The sequence below is a fragment of the Tigriopus californicus genome, chromosome 1 (assembly GCF_007210705.1).
Source record: "Tigriopus californicus strain San Diego chromosome 1, Tcal_SD_v2.1, whole genome shotgun sequence".
NCBI classification, from domain to species: Eukaryota; Metazoa; Arthropoda; class Copepoda; order Harpacticoida; family Harpacticidae; genus Tigriopus; species Tigriopus californicus.
Window position 1 is genome coordinate 3,649,349 of NC_081440.1, and position 19,587 is coordinate 3,668,935.

Consider the following 19,587-nt stretch of genomic DNA (forward strand, 5'->3'; position numbering starts at 1 on the left):
TACTTGACGTTTATGGGATTTGCTGATTTTACGCCCGATTGAGTACATGTAAATCACCCTGATTGCCGGTTAGCCCATTGTCAGCCATTGCCATCCAGGAAGTCAGTTTCCATGACGTTTTTCAGAACGTCATTGATCACCTGCCCGCTCTCAAATCGAGCCTGGTCAGGACAGTACACTCTCTGCGTACAATGTTGTAGGGCGCTTGCCAAGGGAGAGGAATTGAAATTTGTGGGCTGAAATTGGGCAAGGTTCACACCTCATTGCCACCTTCATTCGTCAAAGTTGGCTTTGCATCGGGTCACCTCGAGGGCTTGAAAACGGCATTCGAACACTACGAAATGAGCTTCTGGACTAATGGGAGACGGATGCTGTAATGGCACAATGCAAAGGTCCCCATCATGTGCACATACTCGCTCGTCAGGGACAAAAAAGCATTTTTCGGCTCCATCCGGATAATGGAACAATCGCTTGGGTGAAGTACGATTACCTCCATCCACTTGAGTTGCATTGGCAAAAAATGCTCTTGTAAATGATAGCTGTTGTATCCTGCTGGGATTTAATGAGCTTTTTGGGGACCCCAATTTAGCCCTTGATCTAGGACTCTACACTCATAAAAATTGCTGACTTCAAAACCAGCAGATTCTTGTTTACAAAATCATCTTGAAGGCAAAGGAACCTTCAAAAATGCTAGTTATATGTTGTCAATAAAACCCATAGTCTTCTTAGGGAAACAAAAAGATCCTCTAAGTGGAACAGATCATCCTTGTAAAGTTACTTTTTCTAGTTTAAGACAATGCCCACAAAACATTTTAGGTCCTGATATCTGCTTAAGCTAATCAAACATCTGTCGGTTGGGTGTTTTTATCAGTGTTCAAAGAGGTGTTGACGATTTCGCCGTCTGTAAAGTGGATGGAGCGAGCAACCGCCGAGGATAATGGCCGATGGGCGGAATATTGCACCATCACTTAGCAGTCACAATCGGATGATTTTCAGGATATCAGATGTGGTTGAGGGCCAGAGCCAACGAGGGGTGAGATTTTGTCATTCATGAGACAATGTGCTCTTTCTCTCTCTCACTCACTCTCTCTTTGGTGCTCTCGCTCGTTGTTCGCTTTGGGTGCCATCACCCTCTCAGGGGGATGATCTCATTGGCAGCTAATGAAATTGGTAATGAAAGATCTAATTTCCTGAGACAAAGATTTTGAGCTCGGTATCTTAGAGGATTAGGAGGAGGATTTTTAATATGTCTGTCGGAGCTTATTATTGGATATATTCTTTTAACTTAACGCAAGACGTCTATCTTGGAACCAGTCATTGGATGCTTATATCGTTGACAGAAAGGACCCTTATTGCTCGCTCCAAGTGATGACAGTCATTGGCAAATGACTCCACGGGGGTTCCTATTGCTCACAGATATTTGGGGATCATCGCCTAGTATTTTCGTCACGGATCAAAATTGCACACTAAGTCATCTTTTTTCCATTCAACCAAGTTACGTTGAAAGTGTGTAAGAAATGAAAATTTCGTTCTTCTGTTTTTTTCCATTGGCTCAGAAAAAATAAGGAAATTGACCAAAATTTTGGGTCACCCGAATTAGCTCGCAGATGGTCATGGAACTTGTCAAACCCAATGAATGAGACAAGGGAACATTACCATTTCATGGCACAGAGGGTGTTATATGAAAAATATAATCCAATAAGTATGATTTAAAAGTCCATCCAAGCTCTAGGCGAACGTTAAAGCGATTGATTTACGCTTAAAAGAAAATTAGTTCGTAGATATATTGGGCTAACTCTTGGTTTGGCATTGTTTCAATACCTTGATGTGATGATAGGCAAGGACCATATGATTCTAGTGTTCCTTTTCCATGATGGTGATGAGTAACACGACTAATCCGACTGTAGTCCCTCTTTATGAGTTTGGACAAAGTGTTAATTGTTTGCTCAACACATCTGGTCACTCAATTTGGATCAACAACGTGGAACAATTACCTTGATCGTAAGTTATGGGCGTTGGTAAATATCATTATGACAGAACCGAATTTGCTGACGAATCCTAAGAACAACACAGTTAGGAGTTGGCAACCTTCGTATGATGCCAAGAATTTGTTCCAAAATTGATACCCATCCAATAATGTGCTGGTTTCGCATCGGCCTCATCAAAACTTTCCATTCCCGTATAAAGCCCGTCTAAATTAATATTATCTTAAAATTGCACCTTTGGACCAAAAAACATAGTTTCATTGAAAAACACAACCTACTGCATTAGGATCCGAATGCAGACAAATTATTCCTGGTATGGCTGAACATGAACTCAGTATGATTGGATGGAACATCGAGACCCCATTTGTCATAAGCGACCTCAAATTGGATCATCCAAGGGAAGTTGTTGTTTGTTCAAGATATTAGCCACTTCCCAATCCCGTTCGCTCGCTAAGCATCCCGAGAAGGAACCAAAGATGCCATGAATAGGGATCTACCAATCCTTGGTCCAATCCAATCTGACAAACAATGAACAACTGTTACATATAAAAAATCCCTCAAACTCGGTTATGTGTATGAAACATCGTTCCATGTTCCAACCGTTCCAAGGAGACCCATAAAGAGTGGATAAAGGTAAGAGATTCAAAGAGCTTGTAAATGGCCTATTTATCCCAAAATCAACTGCCAAAACGACGGCAAACTGCCAAGAAGCCGCCCTCCGCGCTCTTTCTCTCCGAATTCCCCTCTTTTCTGGAGCAGTTCTTTAACTGGATGGAACTCTGCTCCAAATTGGAACTCGGAAAATTTGTCGGTGGGCCATGTGTGCTTGGGTGAGCAATCATCGGTCAAGTCCATGTTCTTGTTTGTGGAGACAGAAATCCTGCTGCAGATGAAAAGCAGTCAAGCTACATTGACAACCTATCCCCGGAAATGAGATCCTCACCACAGTACGTGCAGTTTGTCCCAAATACATGATCATTTTTCGTTACTTCTTAAGCCATGAACTGCACTTCACAATTTTGAAGTGTCAAATGTTAAAGAAACAGGCAAGTCAAAATTTGAAACATGCAGCACGATCTGAAATTTTAGAACATACACTAAGAGTTTTTAAAGCGAAATCTTACTACAGCTTATGGTATTAAGATCCTATATTGTCATTTTTCCTCAAATCAAATTCTATTGAAGTAATAGAAGATACCCATGTCCTGGGGGCTTTTAAGTAAGAGTTGTAACCAAACTTCTTGGACGGACTGTACCAGGGGAGCGTTATAACAAGATCCCTGGTTGTTGTTTTCCACCAGAAGAAGCTTGAAACAAATCATCAGACCAGAAAACTAGCAGCCAAAGCTTAACTGACCAAGAGGAATTGTTGGATCAACACAAAATTCATCAATCTTGATGAGTGCAGCAAGCAAGTCGTCGCTCATGTTTGATCATGTCAGATCATCGAGAGTGCTTGATGGGATGCTGCGAGGATCCCTGAGCATCATTCATGGATGGGTCCTTTGGATAGATGAGGTTTTTTTCTTCAAAACAAGTTTATTTGCATGCCTCGGGAATATTTCAGAGACAAAAAATGACGTGGCTGACAGTTTTAGCATTCGGGGACTTGCCAGAAAAATGCCGCATTTCAACGCATCAGGGACCAACTACCAAAATGAGGCGTATAATGTTGGGTTGGGTTTTGGATCTCTCGAAGCGCCACTCTCCATATCCAGCAATAAAAAAGGGACCAAACAAACCATTCAATAGCCAAAAATCATCTTGAACCTACAATTTCAAACGCACCGGAATCTGATTGTTCAAAATTCAGTCTCAAACCAAGAAAACCTGACCCGAAGATAAGACAAGTAGATCCTAATGTCAATCTAAATATCCCGCTTAATCTCTCCGCGTTCACTCATTGGCTCTCTTCAGTACTAGAGACCAGAAACCTCAAGAAGCAAAGATCTGGGAGGGGAGAAAGACTCGGAGAAAGAGAGAAGATCCCCTTGATGGCCAATTTGCCAATTGCAAGCACCAAAACTCATTCCCAACAGCATCACCCATGATCAAGCATCTACCAAACGAGCTCGGGATCGGAAGAAAGGCCCCAACTCGGAGGGTGTTGGGCTGCCAGCCGGGTTCGTTCTTGGCTTGTGCCCATCCAAGAGAGTCATTTCAGCCTATTTTGGGCTCCAAATTGCTGTGAGAGCACCAACTTTGAGGCCAGAGGGAGAGGCTCCATCCAAGAGAGAGAGAAAGAGAGACAAGCAGATCAGAGAAGAACCCCAAGCAATCAAGCCATAGTGGCTCACACACGATGCAATGCTGAATCAGAGTCGATTCTCTCATGTCACTCCATGACTTTGATGAAGGGTTTTTTTTATGTCCGCGAGCTGAACTGAGAAAGCTAGTCAACGTAAAGAAGTTTGCTGGCTCTGAATTCAAGTCCAAATCTGGTCTTCAGCATCCAAGGGCATGTGCTAATATCTGGTCTTGAGGCTGATGATAATGCTTTCCACTTCTTTATAGCAACTAATTTCTAGTAATGGGCTCCCATCTTCCACGCTTCTCCGCCAAGCGCAATTTGTCTAACGGGAGTTGGCGCGGCAAAACACTGTTGACGCACAAACTAAGTCCCCGCCTCTTCTTGAGTTGTCGAAGTAATGGGCTAGCTGAGCGAACTGGATTTCTCGAGAGTGGCGGGGAATCAGATCTGAGCGAGGCTCAAGATGATTGCCTCGATGTTTTCATGACAACATTCAACGGCACGGAGTGGTGGTGGTGAGCTCGGATCTCACTGATTTTTGGAACACTTTTCTAATGGAATTGGAGATGGATGCTCTGCTGACTCAAGTGTGGGGATTAGAATCAATTCTTCAGAGGTCTGAAAGGGGGAAGGGATGAATGTGCCTCTCTGGTCTCGTGGGTCTGAGTCGGACTAGGAGTCATGGTGGAAAAGAAGTAATTTGACAAATTAAAGTCCATTTGGCCACTCGGCCAAACCATGACTCTAATTGGAATTTGTCTGCGGTCACTGACTTGTGATGCCCGAAAGGGGGCGGACAGACATATTTCTCACTCTTGGTCAATCTTTCCGTCGTTCTGCTCAAGGAAAGCACTCCATCAATGCTTGAAAGATTATTTGACTGGAACTTTCAATGCTTTTTGCCGTTCATCCCGATGACTGGGTAGCATCCATCGATTCCCATCGTTGGAAAACCAATGCCAAAGTCCTGGATGCCCACCCAATTCCGCAACGATTCTCTTTCAGGCAAATTACACGGCCGTTTCCATCTCATTTGAAATTTAGATGAAGTCTGCTCGGAAAAGATCCAGTTCCACTTTTGAGAACATTCTTCAAGGGGATCAGGCCATGAATCCTTCTCATCCTCAGATCTTGTGGCTCGGTGGCTGCTCGTAGACGTTGCTACTACTATCGTCGTCGCCGTTCTTTCTTCGTTCTCCCTCGATTTCTCCTCCCTCTCTTCCTCCTCCTCCTCCGTTCTTTTTTCTTCTTAGTCCTCCTTCCTCTTTAGTGTCCCTTACCATTCTGGATCGGCCGGGATAGACCATAACTTTTATACCGCATCAATCGCTTTGTTTGCTGCTCTCTCTCTCCCTAATATCAGAAATCATCTTGGAACTTCTAAGATTACTGTAACAATGGACAACGCATTTTGTATTTCTTAACACTTTGAGGCCTCTTTTTCCTGTGTGGTGACAAGTCACGCTAAATCAGAATGGGATTCTATGTAAGTGTGGAGTTATAGTTCAAATGCAACAATGATTTTTCACTTACAAGTTGTATAAAAGAACAAGTTACATCAGGGTGCCATAAGAGTGCAAGTTAATTCTTGGCAGAAACCTTTCTCTTAGAAAACGGATTCAATTGCCAACAAATGACTTGACCTCTGAACTTAATCAGTTGTCAAAAATTAGAACGTTGGTTAACTTTTTTTGGGTATCTTTCTACAATTCATTAGACAACTTCTGCTTGTTTGGGATGGATGTGCATGTTATCAGTATCTATTTTCATTGGTGAGTGTTTTGGTCGGCGGGATGACCAAAGCTAACCATCTAATTGTCTAATTATTCCGATAGTGAGTGTTAAGTCCAGTATCAGAATGGTTTTCTGTATGTGGTTGAGGTATTAGCGTCTAAGAGTTTCTATAAGAAAGGTCTGTGACGAGAATGAAATCGGGGTAACCTCAGAGTAATTTCATTTAATTTTGATTGGTTTGATCCAACAAATTTAGTATTCATTTGATATGTTAAAGCACGTGAAAACTAACTCCACCTTTGGCCTCATTATTAAAGCCTTGTTTCGCCGACTCCTTAAGCTTGAAAATCCGTGAAAAAATGCCCCATCCAAGACAAGAGTCATCCAACTGGTTTGTTGAGCAGCAAATGTGATTACTCGAGAGACATTCTTTCCCGTTTGAGAGACTCTTCCCTGGTTCCTAGTCTTCAACAAATCCACTCTTAAACTCCCAGGAAACTGTTTAACTGGAATCTACCACAAAATCACAAAATACACTCCACTCTCATCACTTCCGTGATCATACACTATCGTAGGTATTAAACCCATTTTCCATTCCCAACTTACGCTCTACCACTTGAATCGAAGCTAAGGAGTGATCGAATGAACAACTCACGGCCAGGGTGCTGATCTGCACAATCGTGTACGGTTGGCTAAGACAATTTCTAGATCCACATCCTGAGTGTTTGCAGCATTGGTAATGTTTACAGATAATATACTGCTTATTGGCTTAAGGCTTTACCTTCCCTCCTCGTTCTCCCCCTAAGTCTCCCCTCAAGCGTCTATTTCTTTCTTTCTCCCTCTCTCTTTCTATCTATCAGCCAATGCTTGGACAAGAAACAATGTTTTCAAAAGCCTTGTCTTGATTTTCGTGCCTCACCAATCACAAACGGTCCCAGTTGATATTTTTACAGTGCGAGTAAAATTTGTCCATTCAGAAGACATTGCTGACAAGCTTGTCCTGTATCCATCGGAGACTGTATATCATTACAGTACGGAAGCAAGCAGCATTGGATCTTGGCTAACACAATTGCGGAGATGGAACCAGAATCGAGATATTGAGGAAGGGGGTGCTCCAAGTCGAATCTTGGACGACCAATTGCGGGTAAAACCAGTTCAAGCGAGTACATATAGTGGCTAAATTTGATTCTTTGCGCGCTCTAAAAGAGTTAAGAAGAAAAGAAGTTGTAAAACAGTCAGAACTCACTATTCCGCACGTGTACTTGCTGGGATGCGGATGGAACGTCAATGGTAAAACTTGACAATTTACAAGGCTGTTGGTGAGAGTTGTGAGTTGAATTATGGAATAAGTTCGTCAGCAAATTTTGATATTCTGAACACTTGAACCAAGGAAGTGTCCAACAAGGCCTATACAAACTGATCTCTTGCCCAAAAGGTATTAATAAGTAAATAATCTCTCAAAGAGTCTGAGCGTTGCTCCCTAAAACTTGCAATACTGGCATCGATATTGCTTTGCTCCACAGTACTCCAAGAAGGTTCGGATACACGATTTTTCTTTTATTTTCGTAGGTTTGTTCGAGTATTTGGCTAGGGGCGGGACCTATTCCCTCACTTCTCGTCTAATTCCTTCATCTTCTTCTTTATCTCCAGATAATCAGTCTCTTTCTGCCACCAAAGGGACCGATGGGCCAATGGACCATTTCCCTTTTTTTCTCCGCTATAAGAGAAAGCCCAACGTGCTTCTTAGGCTGCTCTAATTGGCCGATCTAATTAAGGCCAAATTGCTTAATGAGTCTCTAGGCTATCCTTGACGAGAGGAAAGGACCTCTAATGAATGGCTGGTTTGCACAGATCAAGAGGATTCCCTCCAATTTCAACGTTGGCTCAACAAAAATACTGGCGGAGAAAGTGTTCCACATTCAAGTTTAGTTATCCTTCAGCATCTTGAATTGAGGATGGTTCAGTACAGCTCTCCTGATCTGCCAAGATATTGGCCTCATTAGCTAGGTCGTTAAACGCTGGAACTTTCAACCAACCTACCCAGGAGGGACCTTAATTCAGTTGTAATGTTTGGCATCAGTGGCTCCCCCTTTAAGATCGCTTTAGGGGACTGGATTTCTCGAATTAGTTGAACACGACACCCTAAAAAATATCATAAGGTCAGGAATCGCAGAGTTTGGTATTAAGCCATTCTCCCCAAATCAATCATAAATCAACTTATAGCAATACTCATAAGCTGCTGCAAACAAGTTTCTTCCCCCCCTCTCCCCCCCAAATCAACAAATGGCAGCAAAATAAAAATCACTTCAGTGAACAATTTGTGTTTTTCTACCTTAAACAAAACCATGTGTTAAGAAATCGAATCTAGAAACCCATTGTGGCCTCATGGTGAGGAACAAAGCTCTCCAAACTATTAGCACCATTTTTCCCTTGGGCATGCCCTTGCTCGCTCTCCACTAGCAATGCTTAAGTAATATCCCCCCTGACAGACGAGACGGCGGTGGTGGGTGGTGGTTGATCTTGCCCATTTGGCCCAAAACTGACAAAAGTTTTAATCAAGACCCACTCTTGGATTCCAGCCTACTCGCCATGGACTCACATCTTTTCTCCCTTGTCCTCATCGCGCTGTTGAGACAAGGCACAAGCAGCCATATCATCAACGGCTACCAAGTCTTCATGATTTATTGGAAAAGGGGCTAAGAATTGGGAATTTTAACATAAAGCAATGTCAAAAGACCTTACACCGATTTTGAGACCGAAAACCTTAAAAGCTTTTTCCAAGTCCTCCAAGCATTGAAATTTACGCCAAGGTGTAATTACATTTGTTGGTTGATGACACTTCTATATTAAGTATTTAAAATTGAAACCGATTATTTTACGGAAATTGGAACAAGAATACCTGAATATTTGTAAATGCCAACAAAATGGCAAGATATTCAATTAACCTCCTTCAGAGTTCCTTCATAGAACGATTTTTTGTGCATTATTACGGTTAAGTTTTGTTTTAGTAATTTACCAATTTGATCAATAAAGCTTTTCAGCGCTTTGAACAACGCCCTCTGTCTCGTCTACGTGCAGATAAATAACCTTCAAGAGCTCAGAACGAAGTAAAGAGTTTACGGCATCATAACCGTTTATTTCATTCGTAAAAAGCAAAATATGTTTTAAAAATATGTTTAAAAAATTGTAAAGTTTGTGAAAAACGTCTTCAAAAGATGATATCATATTTTTTTCATTTCTTTAAAAAAATTCGAAGCTAATTTAAAACAAATATATGTTTTCATAAAACACATAAGAAGTCAGGTGTCGTGAGATTTTTTTTAAATATCATCAAAAGCGTTCCTCATATTGATAACCATATTTCAAGTCTGTTTTCTGTTTTTAAGGCTTTTTTAACAAATAAGCATGAAAGATGTCAAAAGAGGTACAAAAAACCAATTTTTGCCCCCAAAGCGACGTTTTAGGTAATTTGTCCAGATTTTTCCAAAAAAGTTAAAAACCTAGGTTTTAGGTTTTGTACTTCTTTTCCTAGGTCTAGTAATTAGTGACCCGGGTCACATAACATACGGAAAAGAAATTCCGTTCAAGGCAAAGCACGAGTTGTCTATTTATTAGCAATCTACCGCGCCTCTTCCCGTTTTCTGGGCTGTCCCATGTTGCAAATATGGACCCTTATGAATGGAGTAATGAAAGGCTCATTCAGCGGAATTATACTTGTTTCAATTTCATAGGCATTGTTTAGTCAATTTTGGTGCGATTAGATTTCCCTCTAGGATTGAATAAGTTTACATGAGTAATAATGCTAAAAATTTAGCAAGGTAAAAAAAGTTCTAATTTTCTTCATGCTCAGAAAAACATATGTGTTTAGCGTAGTTAGAATATGCACGAATTGAATTTCGCATCGGTGCCTCCCAATTTGTGCATCTAAAAAAAGAATAATTCAGAGCAGACAAGAAAATGGATTAAAAATGACAAGAAACAAAAGGTTTGTCAAAACTTGAAAATGGTTGTGAAAATGTGCAAGTAAAGGTGCAAATATGCAAAATTAAGTTGAAATAATGCAAAAAGAATTGCTAAAATGGTCGTTTTTGCCACCTTTTAACCTCTTTGTTGCATTTTTACATGTAACAAAATCTAGGCACCCAACTGTTTGCACTTGGCTATCCATTGAGTTCACAAGATATTTTTTTTTGTTTTACAATGTCCCACATTAAGTCACGTCTTCAATTGATCCAGATGTCATGGTAAACAATTGACTCTCTTCTGGAGCCAAATGTTTTTGGAGCTGAGAATGCTGTTAGACCAAATATTGTTTATTAGAGTTTCAGTGGCAATTGCTAGACAAATTATGATCTTTCATTTTGATTGTATGTATTCTTAGCACTTGTTAGTAAAGCCCTGAAAACCGAAATAAAAAAAATTGCTAAAAAGGTTCTGGCTGAGGATTGAATCCTTCATCTGATCATGCTGCACAGAAGTAAATAAAAAGGTCCCAAACAAGGAACACCTAGTTATTAAGGAAGTAGATAAGGACCCAAAAGACGATACGGGGCAAAAAAAAGTCATAAAATGTGAAAAATAGTGAGGAAAAAAGGTCGGAAAAGAGTCGAAAAAGTGGAAAAATGGCTAAAAAGTGAAAAACTTTTTTTTCGAGTCCTGGTAATCAATGTACAAGGTGTAAAGAAATTAAAGGCCGCACTCTGTGTCTTCTGAAAAACCTTCCCCCGCCCTCAAAGAGTTGCTGGATTATATTGAGTCGCACAGTTTCATTTGAAGACACAATTACAAAACCTATCACCATACCATGAAAGATCCAACTTTAGCCCAAAGGAGATTGGCAAACCTCTGATGTTCGGCCATCCGAAGACTGACTCTTGTAATCCCAGATTTCCGCCCTGCGTACGGTATGTTCTGAAGGGGTTTGCACTTCTTTTATGAAGTTTTCCATTTACCAATGGTTCGAGCATGGACACCAAAAGGCTCACACACTTCCCTCAGCCTTTCGCCAGCCTTTAACAGCCCTTTTGCTTTGGTTCTGATCTCAAGATTGCGCTCAGTTGATTTTTCGAACACTGTTTTTCATGGCAAATGATGGGAGGGTTACTAATCGCCTTTAAGCTCAAATTAGATTATTTGTGATGTGCCATTATGCTTTCAACAGTTCTTCATAATGAGAGCCTGGGTTTCCAGGGCAAACAAATCTATGAGCCGGAAGAAACCTTGTCAGCGAGATCTTTGGAGGCCCTTAATTTCTTTACACCTTGTAAATGAATCCGAAGTCCGAACGGCCCGAACGGTCCGAACCCATGGAAGCGTTAGGCTGCGTGATTTTTTAACAATAAGTTGCGCGAAGAAATGTTCAACTCTGTTACTAATAGCGTAAATGCAAAAAAAATAATTCGTCATATCGCATTGAATTTTGAAGGAATGTCAAAAAGCAAGACCACGCAACAATAATGTGCTCCATTGAAGCCTGGGGCCTAAGTTATAAACAGTTTGTCTGATGTCCAACACGCACTTTTGGGTGACCAACGTCATAGATGGCTAAAACCATGATGTTATGGACAGTCGATGCTTGGGTTGCAGAAGACCATTTTCGACCACCTGCCAGAAAATATAAGAAAAAAAATCTTGACGCATACAAAACGCCTTTTTGAAATACTTGCATACGTTTTCAATTCGTTTTCACGTCTCATTATAGCCTTGGCATGCTGGAAAGTTTTTTTGCATTAATGCAAGATACCAATTCAGAAATATCACTCAAGCCGTGTGGGGATTTGAAGTTTAGAACAACAGTCAATCATGAACATGGCATGAGGCAAATATTTTTTTGTCAAAATGACCTTAGATAGTAATCAAAATTATAGACCTGACAGATTCAAATATCATGCTGAAATGATTGAAAAGATATGCATCTGTTTTGGCTGCTATTTAAAGTTCATGGATAATACTCTAGGTGTTATATGTAACAAACGCCACATTTATCACAATATTTATGGAATTGATAACATTTAAGCTAGCTACAGACTTGTTTGCTCCTAAATTGTGCACATTAGTTAATAAGGACCATGCCATTGTTTTCTTATATCATTGACGAATGTTTTTTTTATTTAGGTCAAGCATTTTTGATCACCGCCCATTTTGGACCATCTTCAACCGTTTTCTGCCATGACACATCACATGGTAGAAAATACAGAAATTCCCCTGAAGTCGATTTTTGCCATCAATCCTGGGTGGGCTAAATAGTACAATAACCCTGCATGCAATCAATTCCAGGGGGACCATCCGATGCATTGGTTGGCTGATGGTTGATCGACATCCAGGGCCTAGAAATATATGATAATGGTCATCGAAAATGCGTACTGGACATCGAACAAAGTGCTTGAAACATAACATTATTATCATAATTATAACTTAGCCAGAAAACAGTCGCACTCCCTTTCTTTCAAACGAAAATTGCTCGAAATTTCAAAGATGTAATAGGCCAAGAATTTTCCGTCTGGACTGGGCTAAGAGGAGGTTGGCCAAAGACGGGCTGACTTGGATTGATAGTTATTAAACATTGGGCTAGGACAAAAAGGTTTAAATTTTAGAGCGATGCTTGGCTGAGCAGTTTCATATTTCGAACCATGTCCGAGCTGACCCAAGTCCGAGGTGGCGTATGTTTGAGCTGACCCATTCGAATTTGAGACAATCCCGACATATCTGGATGTCAACCTAATTGTGAAGCCACAGATGAAGGCCTTAGAGGAAAGTTAGAGTGATGTTGGTCCGGAATAGTTAAAGAACTATTGAAAGGGGAAAATTCTTGATATGAAGTCTATTTCAAATGTATCCGATCCTGGCCCTGGCTTTGACTATAGGGACTGCTTGTTTCATAATGAGACATCTCGCGGCAAAAAAAAGAAAAGACAACGTTAATCTACTAATGTTTGTTCTTGCGTCGTTATAAGCTTTTTATTATATTTTTAATAATATATTTATTACTAAGTTATTTTAGTGAAAAACATGATGTCAAGTTAGGTGTTCCCCAAGGTTCCATCCTAGGGCCTCTCCTTTTCATAATATTTATTGCCCCACTTCAAAAGCTTAGTATTACTGCCAATCTCTCTTCTTGTGTTAACAATACAAAGGAAGTTTCTGGTAGGAATGGCCAAGATTCCACTAGCCTTGCAAGGGACCTAGAAAGAATCTATTCTAGGGTTACTGAGAGTAATATGGCCCTGAACGGAATGACATTCCGCTCAATGACGATTAAATACTCCACTCATAGATAATGGAGGTGAAGATATTGAGCACGTCTCATTTGTGAAAGATTTAGGAGTATTCCTCCAAAATAATGGAAAGTTCGATGAGCATATCCAGTTGAAAGTGGGTAAAGCCTTTCAAATGTGTGGTTGAATAAATCGCACGTTTATGTCCAGAGATAGCATCACGATGCAAACTGTACAAGTCGATTGTTTAGCCACATCTTGAATATGCTTCACCCATCTGGGCTCCAATGACTTCAGCAGGTTTGCAAACGGTCAAACAGGTCCAAAGATGTTTCTCTAAAAACATCATAGGAATGAGAGAGCTCTTGTATTGGGAGAGACAAAAAAGTTGGGACTGTACAGTGTTCAGAGAAGGTTCGAAAGGTATCTGATACTGTAGGTCTTCAAAGGCATCCATGAGCTCTGTCCCAACCTAGGATTCAAGGCCAATTCTAGTGACCGTAGACGCTTAATGTGCGTTTTGAGAGCACCTTCAAGCCCTCATCTATGAAAGATTTAGGTGTAATCCTCCAAAATGNTCCTCCAAAATAATGGAAAGTTCGATGAGCATATCCAGTTGAAAGTGGGTAAAGCCTTTCAAATGTGTGGTTGGATAAATCGCACGTTTAAGTCCAGAGATAGCATAATGATGCATTTTTGTGTTTGGCCACATCTTGAATATGCTTCACCCATTTGGGCTCCAATGACTTCAGCAGGTTTGCAAACGGTCGAACAAGTCCAAAGATGTTTCGCTAAAAACGTCACAGGAATGAGAGAGCTCTTGTATTGGGAGAGACAAAAAAGTTGGGACTGTACAGTGCTCAGAGAAGGTTCGAAAGGTATCTGATACTGTAGGTCTTCAAAGGCATCCATGAGCTCTGTCCAAACCTAGGATTTAAGGCCAATTCTAGTGACCGTAGAGGCTTAATGTGCGTTTTGGGAGCACCTTCAAGCCCTCGAGAATCCAGGCTAGTTCAAACAATGAAGTCTACCTCTCTTCTTTCTCAGGTTCTTTCATGGTTTAATTTGCTTCCCTCTAATATTCGTAGGGAATACGTAGGCCTTGTTGATCCGGTTACATCTTTGAAGCTATACTTGGACAAATTTTTAGATAGCATTTCAGAACAAACCTACATTCAATGACTATCTCGGCCTGCCAACTCAAAGTAGACTAATAATCATATAAAGATTGAAAGGTGATAAATAGACGAATGATAACTTTTCATTTTAATAGTACTGGGGCTTACATTCCTTGTAGCGGTTAGAAAAGCCCGTGAAAAACCAAACCAACAAAATAAAATGAGGCATTATAAAAGTATGTTCAAAGACTAAGAAAAATTGAAGAGATTTTATTCCAGACATTTTAAGTTCCTATTTTTGTTTGCTTTCAAAAAATCAATAGTTGGTGTGAAAATTTCGACTTTGTACCCACTAAGTTTACGATAAATTCTTAATTGAGCCAAAACAATGTTATGAACGAATTATGGTTATAAATGGCAAGTTGTGATAAAAAGAGGCTGTACTAAATGGATTATTTTCTCTGCACTTGGTGTAACTGTGTCACTAAATCTCAAATTGGGTGCTGCAAACTTTACTAAAGCCATTATCCTAACTTCTTAAGATATGTCATCCTTCCAAAGGTTAAAATTTCATATGCCAAGAACTATTCAAGTTTTAGTCGTTTAGAAAGAGAGTTGTTTTCATGTTTTTCACTTTCAATTACTTTGCAAATTTCTTATTTTGCTGAATAAACTTTGCAAGATTTGGATAAGTGCAATGCTACGTAAAAAATCATTGTAGTTCAAGTTCATCAAAAGGACAAGATCAGGATTGCAACAAGAAACAACAGCACTGGAGACAGGGCTGAGTTTTCTAAGCCAAAAAGTACATGAAAAATTACTCCTTGAAGTATTAAAGTGCGACATTTGTACCAATATGCCTTATTAATATTCTTTGGCACAAAATATTGACAGAAAAAGGTCAATTTTTGGATTATTACACATTATTATTGGTCAGAAAAACACCTGAATGTCCAAAATTACCGAAAAGTGACAAGATATTTGAACTAAACACCAAAAACGCCTCAACTAATCACTCTTATTTTACTATCTCACATAACCTCAGATCGTTCATTAGAAATGTAATCACTTTCGTTTGTATCAGTCTTCCAATGATTCCAAATGTTTTGAATGGATCAATGCATGCAGTCATGATGATTCCTTACAAACCCTCTTCTCTTTTTGGCCGCTTTTCGCAGCCTCTATTTTTTATATATATATTCTTTTCGGGTTTGATATACCGATACAGGAGAATGAGTTCCCCGTAAGTCACAATTGATAAAAGATTTGGTCACATAATGCGTTCGAGTTTGCCGCTCTAGGGCACCCTTGAACGAAAGGCTGGTCTGGGATGGTTGATAAAAAACGATCTAAATGTCGCTTAAAACTTAACAATGGATCATCTAGTAAATAGAATCGTCGAAGTGAGCATGGTAGCAGATTATAAAGGGTGGGTGCTCGGTTTAGTACAAAACAGGATTTTAAGGTCTTCACCAACTTTTTATCTGATGGGTTGAAATTAAATTTGATTTCACACGTGATGCCTCGTCTGTCACTTACGTTATACTTCATTCCCGGGTTAGGACAAAGTGCATGGAGACATTTAAAAACATAAAGGATTAGGTAGCGTTCGTACCTACGCTGAATACTATATAATTCAAGGGATTGAAGTCTTTCCCAATAGCTTAAGTGGGACATGCCTGCAATATATTTTGTAAAACTTCTTTGTACTTTTTCAATCTTATTCAGCCCCCCTACATTCATTGGCGCCCAGATTGGGGAAGCATATTCTAAATGCGGTTGAACAATAGATTTGTATAGAGTTTTCATAGTATAAGCGTCTCTGGATTTGAAAGTTCGGTATATCCAGCCACAAGTTTGGTATGCTTTGGTCACTTTCGATTGGATGTGTTCTTCAAATTTACCGTTATTTTCAACTATTATTCCAAGGTCTTTAACGGAGCTTACTGATAAAATGGGCTTCAGGCAATTGTCGGTGTAAATTGGCTTGTCTACTTCATTTTGGTTGTACGTCATGATTCGAAACTTATCCCCATTTAATTCCATGTTTTGAGAGTGGACCCATTTGTATACAATGTCCAAGTCAGTTTGCAGGTCTGTCTGGTTTTGTGAATTTCTTCCGAAGACTAGCTTAGTATCGTCAGCATAAGAAGATATTGAAGACTGGAGGGGCAATCCGTGTAGTGGTGCAATGAATAAAACGAACAAGATCGGACCCAGAATAGTTCCTTGAGGTACCCCAGATACCACGTTTCGAGGGCAGCCTAAGCAGCCGTCAACTCGAACGGCTTGTGTGCGGTTGGTGAGGAAATCTCTGATCCAAGAGTAAATATTTCCTCCAACCCCTAGTTTACTTAAATAACTTAGCAGTAGAATATGATCCACTTTGTCAAATGCTTTAGCAAAGTCCAAGTATATAACATCTACGCAATCGCTATGTTGTAGTCCTTCTATAACGTCGTCAAAGTGCTGAATCAATTGTGTCACAGTGCTAAAATGGGCACGAAAACCATGCTGCTGGTCAGGAATGCTACCTTTTATGTCAAGGTATTCAAGAAGCTTTGTCTTAACAAGCTTTTCCATAACTTTGGAAACATTCGACGTTAATGAGATTGGTCGATAATTCACAGGTTGATCCCTATTTCCTCCCTTATAAATGGGGACTATATGGGCATGTTTTAGTTGTGTGGGTACCCTCCCCTCTGACAAAGAACGATTCATTAAATATGTAAAAATTGGAGCGATGACTAGTGATGTGCGTTTAAGGAACTGTGCCGTTACACCGTCAGGTCCTGGAGAGCTTGAAGATTTCAGGTGATTGATAGCTTCGACGACTTCCTTCTTGTCAATCAATACGTCTTTTAGAAGTGAACTGTAGTCGCCCAAACAGGGGTCGTTTAGCACGTGTTGAGTTGGAGTTGAAAAGACCGACGAAAATTGATCGCCAAGGATATTAGCTACTTCGGTCGCATTGGAGACTTCTTCTCTATTCGGCAATCTAATTGGTCCTATAAGGTTATTGGCCTTTCGCTTTGAGTTGGCATATGTATAAAATGCCTTCGGATTAGATTTGACATCGTGAACTACTTTCTTCTCCTTCTGTGCCTGATCTTTTTCTAACGAGTTTTTCAAAAGAACGTCTATGGCTTCAATTTTTCTGCAGATGTTTCGCGATATGAACGAATGATCATCTAATGATTTCAATCTTTTTGTCAGAGACACTCGTTTCTTGAAAAGTTTTTGTCTGTATTTTGGTATAGTGGTTTGATTTTCTTTGTTTGACAAGATAGGTAATTTTAGTTGGTCACAAACGTCTTCAAATGAAGATATCATCAAATTCATGGCGTCGTCAATGTTAGATTCATGTTCCATTTTGGGAACTAGGTCAAGATTGGCTAGGCGTAAATTTATCAAAGGCCAGTGTTCTTCATGAAACCGATACTTGGCTAGTCCTGTTTTCAAGACTCTTTTTTGAACTATTGATTTTTTCTCCCCGATAGTAGTCCATATTTCAAGTAAGTTGTGATCCGATAATTTGGTTGGAGTGACCTGAATGGCTGACACCAGATCTGGGCTGCTGGAGAGCACTAAGTCTAGTATACTGTCGGCTCGTGTGGCTGAACCGACATGCTGAGAGACATGCTATTGAAGATTTGAGATGGTTGGTGAAGGAGTTGAGAATGTGAAACCGACATAATTAGAATTATTGACGCTTTCAATCGGACTATTGTGGATATGGAAGGAGGTGGGAGGCAGACGACCTTTATGGCCTTCGTCTTGATGGTGTTGACTTGAAGGCCGTTCTCTTGGCAATAACCGTGGAGTGCATTGATGGCATTTTGCAATTCCACGGCTGAATTAGCCAAGAGAACTAGGCCGTCTGCATATTGAAGATATTGAACCGGAAAATGGTTGATGGTGGGGCATTGGGGGGGCCTTGGTGGGTGAGGGCTGCGGGCAGGTCGGATACATAAAGATTGAAACGCATTGGCGAAAGGGGATCCCCCTATGGAAGACCAATAGAAGTGAAGTAGCAGGGGGATGGGTCCTCACCAGAGCGAATGAAGCATCTGAATATAAAAAGCACCAACATTTTTGGTAGTACTTCCCACTAATCATATTTAGACGGTAACGGTGAAACTGCAATTTGAGCCCCATCATGACTGCAAAAGCGTAATATACTTTCATGCTTCAAATAGCTAATTCATACCAGGTCCAGACGATTTCTTCAGCCTAGTCTCTGCCAGGGACGGCCGTATCGTTATTGTTTTTTGACTTTTTTCTAGGCTAAATGTCTAATTTAGAGAAAAAATTCTAGGTGCCACCGCAATCCTAATAGTAAACAATACAACGGTAAGTAATCTGCAAACTTGATAAAAGTTATCCCGGGGGGGAGGGGGGGCTATGAAAAGCACCAAAATTTTTGGTAGTACTTCCCACTAATCATATTTAGGTGGTAATGGCTGCTACGTGGAGTAGCAGCTGACTTCGTCAGCATGACTCTAGAAGAGTGCGCGGGAAATTCGAAAGTCACTGAATAAGAGAGCCGCGATGTAGAAGTGTGATTCGAAAGATTAGTGGAAGATCTTATAAATACAAACTGGACGACGTTACACTGGACATATTTGACGCCGCCAAATGTACCCTAATAGTACAACGGAAATTTTAGAAACCATTGAACTCAACCTCCCGACCAAAAATTGAAAAAAATCATGGTCACGCTCTTTAAGCCAGGCATATTCCCTCGCCATAAACATTCCAAATTATAGGGAGGAACGTGGCTAGTTTAAGCCTTAGCTTGAGGAATTCCTGTCTACCAGGATTTTTTTCCCATTGTTCAAGTTTTTCAGCTGTCCAAATTAAGTTGAGGTAAACGGGTGATACAAGATGGACGAACCGTGAAAGGTTAGAAGTGACAAGAATTCGCGAAAAGTTCCAAAATATTTTTGATGTGAGTGGTTGCCAGAAACATCCAAGCACTCCTTGAAAGTGAATCAGACGTGTTTTATTAACTACAGAGTGAAAAAGGGGCCAACTACTACACGATCCTGGAACTCCAATGTCAATCATTTAGAATTATAAACAAAAATTGTTAAATTGAGACAGTAGTTAAGTTACAGTAGACGCTGACCCTCTGACTAGATAATGACTAGACCTCGCATAGCGCGAGGAAAAATGCGATCACTTGCCTTCATCAGCTGGTACATAAATTTTGGTGTACAGTGACTCATGCTTTTTCATCGACCAGCGTGGCCGGATTCTGAATGAGCTTGTCACTGATTGCA